Raw genomic sequence first — 9,453 nt, forward strand, 5'->3', positions numbered from 1 at the left:
GGCGGCTCGGCACGTGGGTCGGGACGGCACGGCCCGTTTCATGAGCCGTGCCTAACGGGCCGTGCCGAAACGGGCCGTGCCGGACCCGTGCCCGTGCCGTGCCGGGCCGGGCCGCCCGTTTGGCCACCTCTGTGGCATAGTAATTTTGTTACTATCGTCTGTCCATACTATTTATACTACTCGGTGGCCCCACTATAGAAACCGCACCCCACTTCTTCCCCAACTCTCCATTATTTTCGGATCGAGGCCCAACCGCAGCCGGCCAAGCCGCTCCGCGTCGTTTCCATCGCCGCCGCCGCGGTCGTCATGGCCCCGGCCGACACTCTGAGGCGGGGGCGCGTCTCGGTCTCCGTCCGTGCGTCCGCCATGGCGGTGGCGTTGGCACCGAGAAGGAAGACGGATCCGGTGGGCGACGAGAAGGCCGTGGTGGGAGCTGTGGGAAGCTGCTGGCGTGCCTCCCTGATGCCGGTGGCTGTGGGAGCCGGCGGCGCTCCCATCGGTCACTGGAGGAGGCTCGGAGAAGGGCTCCCTTCCCAACTCCGGCCATGAATCGGCGACGGCACCGGTGGGATCTTGTGAGGAGGGGGCTGTGGTTGGCGACGGCATAAGGGAGCGGCGGGCGGACGACGGCGGCCTACAAGGGCTCGTCAGGCCATCCCCCGCCCGGATCCGGCGGTGGGCGTCGTCTCCCGCCCGGATCCGGTGACGGCAGCGGTGGGCGGCTCGGGAGCAAAATCCTAGCTCCCGCCGTCGCCACCCTCCTTCCCCCCTCTCCTCCACCTCCCCGTCGTCGAAGCGCGTCGCTGGGAGAGCCAGGCGGCGAGCCGGGATGGCGGTGGCGGGGCCATCTTCTCTGCCTCCCCGCGCCGGTGGATGAGGAACAGGAGGGGATGAGGATCCAGCGACGACTCGGCGACGAGGAGATTTGGGCGGTGGATCCGGTGATGTCGAGGTGCGTGGGCGCCGGATCTGGCAGCGTCGGCGTCGTCCTTCGCTCTGCCTCTGCTTCGTCGACTACTCGGCCGGCAGTGGCGACGTCGTGGAGGATGTCGTCTCCAGCTAGAGGGCGTCCACCCGTGAACCTGCGACGGGATGGGTGGGGATGGATCAGCGCCTCGACTGCTCCTTGGCCGACGACAGCCGCTGCCCTGACGACGTCCTTAGCCCTCGTCGGCGGCCGCCGTTCCGCCTCCATCACCCACTTCTGTCACCTTCGTCCGCGCGCGGCTGCCAGACGGCGAGGTGAGGAGCCCTGGCCCTCCTTCCCAACCTCTGCGCCGCCCCATTGAGCTCCATCGCCGCCAACCAACCTCTCATCCCCATCTCGTGAACTTTGCAGAGATGAATTAATTACTCCATAGAGGCAGCAGTAGACATACCGATCTGATATTCTCTATATGCTGTTCGTTTATTCTTCTTCTTTATTTGTTTTTTTCACGATTTTTTGTAGGGATCAAGCATCATGCATGGTAGGCCTAGGGTGATTTGTTCGCTATGCATTCAGTACATCCTTTTCCTCCTCATATCTAAATTTTAGTTTGTTCAGTCATGAAATCTGTTTCTGACAAAACGCTTGTGATTGATTTTTTTTCCCATTTCAGTTGTGACCTATGTTCCTGGACTGCTCATGTGTCTATATAGAAGATTGCACTCAGCCCCTGGATCGCAGTAGAATCTTCCTTGACTAAGCTTAATTGTCTATTCTTTGGGTAAGAATTTCTTAACTGAATAACATGTATATGTGAAATAATCATATGATTGTTGAGAAGAATCCAGTTCATTTGCATATTTTCAGTAGTGAATTCATCTCTGCAAAGTTCACGAAATTGGAATCTACAACCAGGATATATTTTGTATACAATTATGAGATTGAGGACCTAATAGCCGCCAGTGGTGGTGGCCATATACAATTTCTTTTTATGTTATTGCTGCTTTTGTAGGGATCAAGCATAGTGCGTGAATAGTCCTGCTGCCAGAATGTTGTTTTTCGATGCATTAATCACATAATTTTCATGCTCATCTGAATTTTCAGGTGTCCAGTCATTAATTTCTGTGTGCCCTATGTTGGGAAAACTGCTCCCATCTAGATTTTAATTTGTTCAGTTGTATATTTGTGTATCCAATGCTGTCTAATACTATTCATGGATGGAAACTCAACGAGATCGATTTGATAGCAGTTCTCTGTAATTGGTTCAACAGAGCAGATCGTTTGATTTGTTCTGAACTGCGCTCCATCATTGCTTTTCCACATTGCCATAAATCAGTACATACAATTGCCAACACTATCATCTAGGTTCGCAGTGATGATTTAGTTCCTTTCTATCCCCCAGTGTGTGAATCTTGATTGATCTTGGTTCTGATTTCACTGAATTGCGCAATGTTTGATTGCAGGTTGGGACAAGGCGCACCTAAGAACCTGACCTCCGCACAAAACTTGTAAGGTTGCAGGCGCATGCATCATCCTCGGCTATAATTCGTCTTCCGCCGATGCAACTAGAGCAGCGATGACTAGTGTTTTAATTGTACAATCAATATGTATCTGTGCCTGAGTCTCTGTAACATGTGTGGGTTTTTTACTCGACAAAAATGTTTGTTTTGGCTATATGGATTTGTTGGTAAATAGGATACTCTATGGTCAGGTAGTATTTTATCTTTAATGAGAAGGTTCGAGCAATTTGTGGCCAAAGCAATATTTTAATTCTAACTTGAGATTAATTACTGATAGAAGTCGGGCTATAAATTATGTCTACGCGTAGAGTAATTTATCTACTAACATAAGACCACCAGAACTGGAACGAAATTCTTGCTAGATCAATATGTTCTCTCAGGAGTAATTTCTTTACTCAAAAGAGAAAACCAAGGAGTGGAATGGATCAATATCTACTGTCGATAGTAATTTCTTTACTTAGAAGCCAATACAAGGGTAACAAACCGGGAGTAATTTATTTACGGAGGAAAATTTCTTTACAAACCGGGAGTAATTTATTTTCTAGAAAGGAGTAATTTATTTACAGAAGAAAATTTCGTGGCAAGATTAATATGTTGATTATAAGTAATTTATTTACTAAAGAGAAGAGAAGCAGTGGAAAAAAAAAAGTGGTAACGGACATAAGGGGTGGGTGGCGGTTGGTACGGACGGGAGGGAAGTGGGTTGGGGGTGCCGACCCTAGGGGGTGGGGTGGGGGTGGGGAGGGGGGGTGGTGGGGAAGTGGGTTGGGGGTGCCGACCCTTCCTCCGTCGAGGTTCGCCGCCGGAGCACCATTCCCGCCGTGCGACGGTGAGAGCCGCCATGTCCGCCGCCTTCGGCCATGGTTTCCGATCGCCGTGGTTCATCTCCCTCCCCCTAATCTCTCTCTTTTCCTCTCTTAGGGCCTCCCGGAGCTCGTCCGCCCGCCGCCGTTGTCCTCCCGTGGCTCGCCGTCGCCGTTCGCCGTCGTCCTCCTCCGCGCCGGCCACTCTCGGTGAGGCATCCCTCCTCCTCTATTCCCCTCCCTCTCCCTCCTAGCCGCGCCGGGTCGAGCCGCCGCCCCGGTCGTCGCCGCCGCCTTTGCGCCGTCCGCTGTCGCCGCCCTTGCCATGGCCGGGCGGCCGGCTTTGTGCCGAGCCGAGCCGAGCCAGGTCGCCGCCGCACCGTCCGATCGGTCCCGGGCCGATCCGGGCCGTCGATCCCGTGGACCGGCTGTGGACCACCCGCGTGGTCCCGGTCCACAGTAGACCGGCCCCCGTGCGCCACTGACATGCGGGCCCCGCCTGTCGGCGCCGCCCCCTCTTGATGACGTCAGCTCTGGGATTTATTGCGCAATAAATGATTTAAGGACTTTTGTTATAGTAATAAATACAGTGAATCTTCTAAAATTCATAACTAATTCATCCGTGTTCCGTTTAAGCCCATTCAAGTCTCAGTAAATCAAGAAAAATGTGTAGAATCCATTAAAAATGGTTTTGTTCTCTGTTTCAGTAGTCTTATAGCCTGTTTGTATTGTTTGCTTTGTATGTCGCTTAGATTCCGGTTCTTCCGACGCTCCGGTGTACTTCGAAATAGTCGCCGAGGTTCCTCCAGCAGCAGAGCAAGGCAAGTCATGCTTGTCACTTGAACATATTGATCCTATATTGCAAATGCTCTATTGTTTTTCTTCAAATATTGCATTGTTTTATAATGTTACTATGGGATGTTTACCTATTGTCATAGCCATGCTATTGTTGTACCATGTTCCTTTGTTAGCTTGGGTTATAACATGAATAGACTTTGGACTAGGAATTGCTTAGCCATGCTTAGTTCAACTAGCACACAATGGAGGGAGATCCTATTAATGTTTGGACTGTAGGTTCTAATGGTAATGTTGGATTAGTGTCACCGCTTCGGTGTTGGTTAATTAAAATAAATCACATGGTGGGCTATGGGTGGATGGTTTTGTTGGTCGCGCCCATGGCAGTTAAGGACCGGTTCGCGGGATGCCCTGGAAGAACTTATCGTACTTACCACAAGCCAGCGTGGGCAACGCTTGGCTTGTAGTGTAGCTTTCCTCTAGCTGACGCATCCAGGCAAGGGTGGGCGTGATGGAGCGGGGCGGGCCCTGCGACGGCCTCTGTCGCTTCCGGATTCACCTTGGCACGAGAGGGGACTGCCCGCTGCCTTGCGAGGAGTGGGGGTGAAACCTAAGGTGTGGTGTACTTGGTTAAAGGGGGTTATGCGAAGGGTCCTGTCACGGCCTCTTTCCGGTATGTCGTGGTGGCATGTCGGCACACGGAAACGTGTCGTGGGGCTGTGTCTTGTGGGTACAGTTGTACACCTCTGATCAGAGTAAAACTATTCGAATAGCCATGCCCGCGGTTATGGGCGGTCAACCAGATTCACCGTGATTAGTCTCACCCTAGTTTAGTCTAATGAAATTGGATAGTATAGGTGGATGGTTGGGCCTGTCGCAACGTGGTATAGCGTTGGACAGTTGATGAATAATATTGATTAATTATTACAACTGTTTAATTCTTTCAACTTCTGTTTATAAATGCTCGCTTTATGCAAATGAACCACTCTAGCTCTCTTTTGATAATTCCCTGCATCATACCCCTATTCCGGTATGACTTGCTGAGTACAGTGGGTAGTACTCAGTCTTGCTCTATTTTCCTCAACCCCAGAGTACGAGTATGTGTCCGATGGTGGTTTCTCTGAGGAGTAGGCTTCGTCCGTGCCGTCGAGGATGCCTGTGGAGTGGTGTTCCCGCTGCAGATCAAGTCAAGGCTTAGCTCCAGTTATCTTTCGTTTTTTCGCTGCATTTATGTAAGACTTTTATAATGTTTGTAAGACGTGGATCTGAATGTCAACATTGTCGTTTGTGTACCCCGGCCGGTCCTGGACGGGGATTTTAATGCACATTCTGCTTGGAATTCTATTCGGGAATTTCTGGGCGTGACACTTGTGCTCTGACGGGGAAGATGACTATTCACATGGCCAATTGCCAAAGCTAGCAGCGGCAGAGGAGGGATGGTTGAGAGAGACGAGATACGTACGCACTGAGGCACTGACATGTGGTCCACTAGCGGCTGCTGAAAATTTTAGTAATAATATCTGCCCCAAAGTGTAAAGATGAGCTAACACCAGGTCCATAATGCAATAATGGTAAAAAGAACTACTCCAAGATGCAATTTACTCATATATATATATATATACATATACATATATATATACATATACATATACATATATATATATACATATACATATACATATATACATATACATATATACATACATATACATATATACATATATATATATATATACATACATATATATATAATTGTGAAAACCTGATTGAGATGACGGGGGTCTCTCAACCAGTTCTCTCTCTAATAACCCCGGGAACGCCAGAACTTCTCTTGCTGCTGATAACGTTACGTTCAGAGCACATGAGGATGAGAATTCATGGAACAGGTACCACTGATGTTAGTAACCGAAAAGCTTTGCCATGACTAAGCTAATGAATATTGGCATGTCATGGATTGCGGGTAAAGCGTGCATTTACTGCAACAAAGTAAACATGAATCTATTCAAATAGCCGTGCTCACGGGTTTGAGTATCGGGACTCATATGGTACTTTGGTTAGAAAATTAATTCAAGATTTTACTAAATACTGCTGCATTTAAAACATTACATGTTTTCTACTTCTATATTCTCTGCTTTCTGTAAGTAATCATAACTCTACTCAAATATTACCCTTTCATACATTCATTATTGAATATAATAGCTTGCTGAGTACGTTGTACTCACCTTTGCTTCAACCCCTTTTTCCAGAGTTGAATTGAAGTTCTTGCCGAAGCCGGGAGTTCAATTATATAAGTTAGTCTTATTTCAACCTAGTTCTCAAATCTAGATTAATTAAATAGTTTAAGTCTATAGCAAAATATTAGGGTTGAGTCATTTTATAGCTTTTGCTGTAATAGTTAGCCACAATCTTGTAGATTCCCCTATTATTTTAAGTAATAACATCTCCTTTGGAGTCTTGTTCAAATGTACGCAATAAAGATCCAGATTGTTGAAGCTGTATCAATCTACTGATTCATGGCTTGATGCAGTTAAACATGTCGGTTTCCGAATTATTGGTTTTGGGAGCCGACAACACCCCTTAACAGTTAATTAGGTGAGAGGTCTGTCTCCCATGCATAGCGAACGAGCCAACCAACCAAATCCTATCTTGACATGTTATGACTTGGTTATGGCCTGTTCTAGACAGGGCTCAGCTTTAGCAACTCTGTTCTCTCTCACAAGCAAAGCAAAAGGCAAAGCCATGGCAGTCAGCAAAAACATGTTGCATGGCATAGGCAGAGAAAAGCGGAATTTTTTTAAAAAATAATATTATTTTAATGGAAAATTACAAAAGTTGAAGCTGATCGGTTAAAATTGCAAGTTTAATGCCCTGTCGAACATCCATAGTTCGACAGGGGTACATATCGAACAACCACAATTCGATAGGGTACCTGTCGAACTGCGATTGTTCGACAGGGTATAAAAAATACCCTATCGAACTGCCCATGTTCGACAGGGGATAAAAAATGATAGAAAAAAAGAAGATCAATCACTATGAGCACTGTACACCACTGTGCATGCAGCCCTATCGAACTTTGGATGTTCGATAGGCCCCCTGCCATGCTCTTTCTTGTCCTTTTCTGTTTTTTTAAGTGAACCACAACCCTGTCGAACAACTGTAGTTCGACAGGTACCTGTCGAACTGTGGTTGTTCGACAGGGTATCAAACTTGCAATTTTAGCTAATCAGCTACTACTTTTGCAATTTTCTATTAAAATAATATTATTTCTAAAAAAAATTCGAGAAAAGCGTACACTCCAAGTCCCATAAAAAACACTATTTTAATTATAAACCTGAACGTGTGCATCTAATTCGTAGATAGAATATAATTTTTTTACGACGGAACTCGGAAGGGATAGAGAGTATACCAGATGGCATGTTCAGAGTATCAACAGATTGGCTATTTTCAGCTTTCCAAATACTTATTTGGCCCGTCATTAAAAAATTGGAGAGCCAAATTTACCTTTTACTCCAACAGTCTCTCCATTCACATTCTCCAATTTAACATTGGGTCCCACATGTCGGTCTCTCATTCCTCCTCCTTCTTCCTCTCCTTTCTTCTCCCGTGCCTCTCCTATCCTGATGCGGGCGACGACGACAACCTCGGCAAACGGCAAAGCGACCTCAACGACGACCCGGGGCGTGGAGGGTGGCGGCGGTCACGGACGGCGCGGAGGACGCCGGTCGCGGACGGGGACGGCTCGGAGGAAGGCGGTTGCGGGCGGGGACGGCGCAGAGGGCCGAGATCACGGCCGGCGAGGACGGCTCGGAGGGCAGCATGCGCGGAGGACGGCAGCGGTCGTGGACAGCACGGAGGGCGGCGGTCGCAGCCGGGGACAGCGCGGAGGGCCGCGGTGGCGGCAGGCGACGACACGGAGGACGGCGGCGGTCGCGGCCAGTGACGGCGCGGAGGGCGGTGGTCGCAACCGGCGATGGCGCGGAGGAAGGTAGAGGTTGCAGCCGGTGACGGCGCGGAGGGCCGCGGTGGCAGCCAGCGACGGCGCCGAGGACGGCGGCGGTCGTGGCTGTTGGAAATTTGGTCATAATTCGGCATATTTTAATCCAAAATAACAAGATAATAAACATGATATTTACAATAGGATTTGATCCAGTGATAGTGGTGAATGTAATCAACATGAGCATGCTTATCGTTGAATAAGCATCAACAATCACATAATGACACAATGTTGACATTGCGATGAACATTAACAGTAAAACTTCTAATTGAAATAATGTAATAAGGTTATACCCCAAGAATGGTCCTCCGCTGGAGTTTGAGGCAGTATTGCCTCCGTTGGTGTTGACGGGAGTCTCTTTCTCCTTGTCTCCAGTGTTCGACATGTTGGTGAAGATGAAGTAGATGTTGACGAACAGTGAGTAGTCGCGCCTTGCGCTCCCCAAAAACCTGATCGCCCGCCCGTCTGTGCAAACGTCGCAGCAACGCGTGGTTTCGGAGGCCTACTCTCCCAACGCGTGTGCACACACTCGTCGGGATGGGATTACCGTAGCAACAACAGCTTTTGAAAATGGATGAAAGTGTGTCTTCTTCTTCTCGCGGAAGATCAAATCCATTCTCATTTTATAAGAGGAATGGAAGATGAAGAGTAAGAGTCATGGAATAGGAAGAGGAATGGAGCAACTAATTGTCATCAACTAGCCATGAACCATCCTCCACTACACAACCATCAACCAACAATCAATTAAGAGTAATTGATGTAAGTTACCAATGGAATAGGAAGAGGAATAGAGCAACTAATTGTCATCAACTAGCCATGAACCATCCTCCACTACACAACCATCAACCAACAATCAATTAAGAGTAATTGATGTAAGTTACCAATGGAATAGGAAGAGGAATAGAGCAACTAATTGTCATCAACTAGCCATGAACCATCCTCCACTACACAACCATCAACCATCCATCAATTAGGACTAATTGATATAAGTTACCAATTCCTTAATCAAATGGATTAATTCTCAAAACTCTTCATCCCATTGATATCCCATAGAAGAATGAATTCACATGAATTCCTAGCATAACGAGCCTTGGAATTTATTTGATTTAATTGATTTAAATGGATTAATTACCCAATTAAATCTAACAATCCCCACCAAATTTCAAGGCTCATGAGAATGCTCTCTATTCCATAGCAGCTTTTATATACCAGTGTTTCGGTGAAGACTGTTAAGTTGAACTTTCACCTAGAAAAGGAGCTATACCTGACCACAACTGAACAATGGACTATGCCTTGAATTGTCAGTCTTGTGCAGTTAGGTTTCACTCAATTCCATAACTGATACTAGACAACCATTAGTATTCCCTCGGGTTGGAGCTTATAAGTCATACTCCAGGCCTTTCATGAGTATCT

General features: G+C 47.5%; 1 long non-coding RNA gene across 2 annotated transcripts; it reads left to right on the top strand.

Moving 5' to 3' along the window:
- Positions 1–1,090: 1,090 nt before the first annotated feature.
- LOC4331041 (uncharacterized) lies at positions 1,091–2,686 on the top strand. Of its 2 annotated transcripts, XR_010739424.1 has the most exons (4): positions 1,111–1,242; positions 1,451–1,469; positions 1,602–1,709; positions 2,392–2,686. It is a non-coding gene; the product is annotated as an uncharacterized lncRNA (long non-coding RNA). The 2 variants fall into 2 exon arrangements; XR_003240686.2 differs by lacking the exon at positions 1,451–1,469 and having other exon boundaries at positions 1,091–1,242.
- Positions 2,687–9,453: the final 6,767 nt, after the last annotated feature.

This window comes from Oryza sativa, chromosome 2, assembly GCF_034140825.1.
Source record: "Oryza sativa Japonica Group chromosome 2, ASM3414082v1".
Classification (NCBI taxonomy): Eukaryota; Viridiplantae; Streptophyta; class Magnoliopsida; order Poales; family Poaceae; genus Oryza; species Oryza sativa.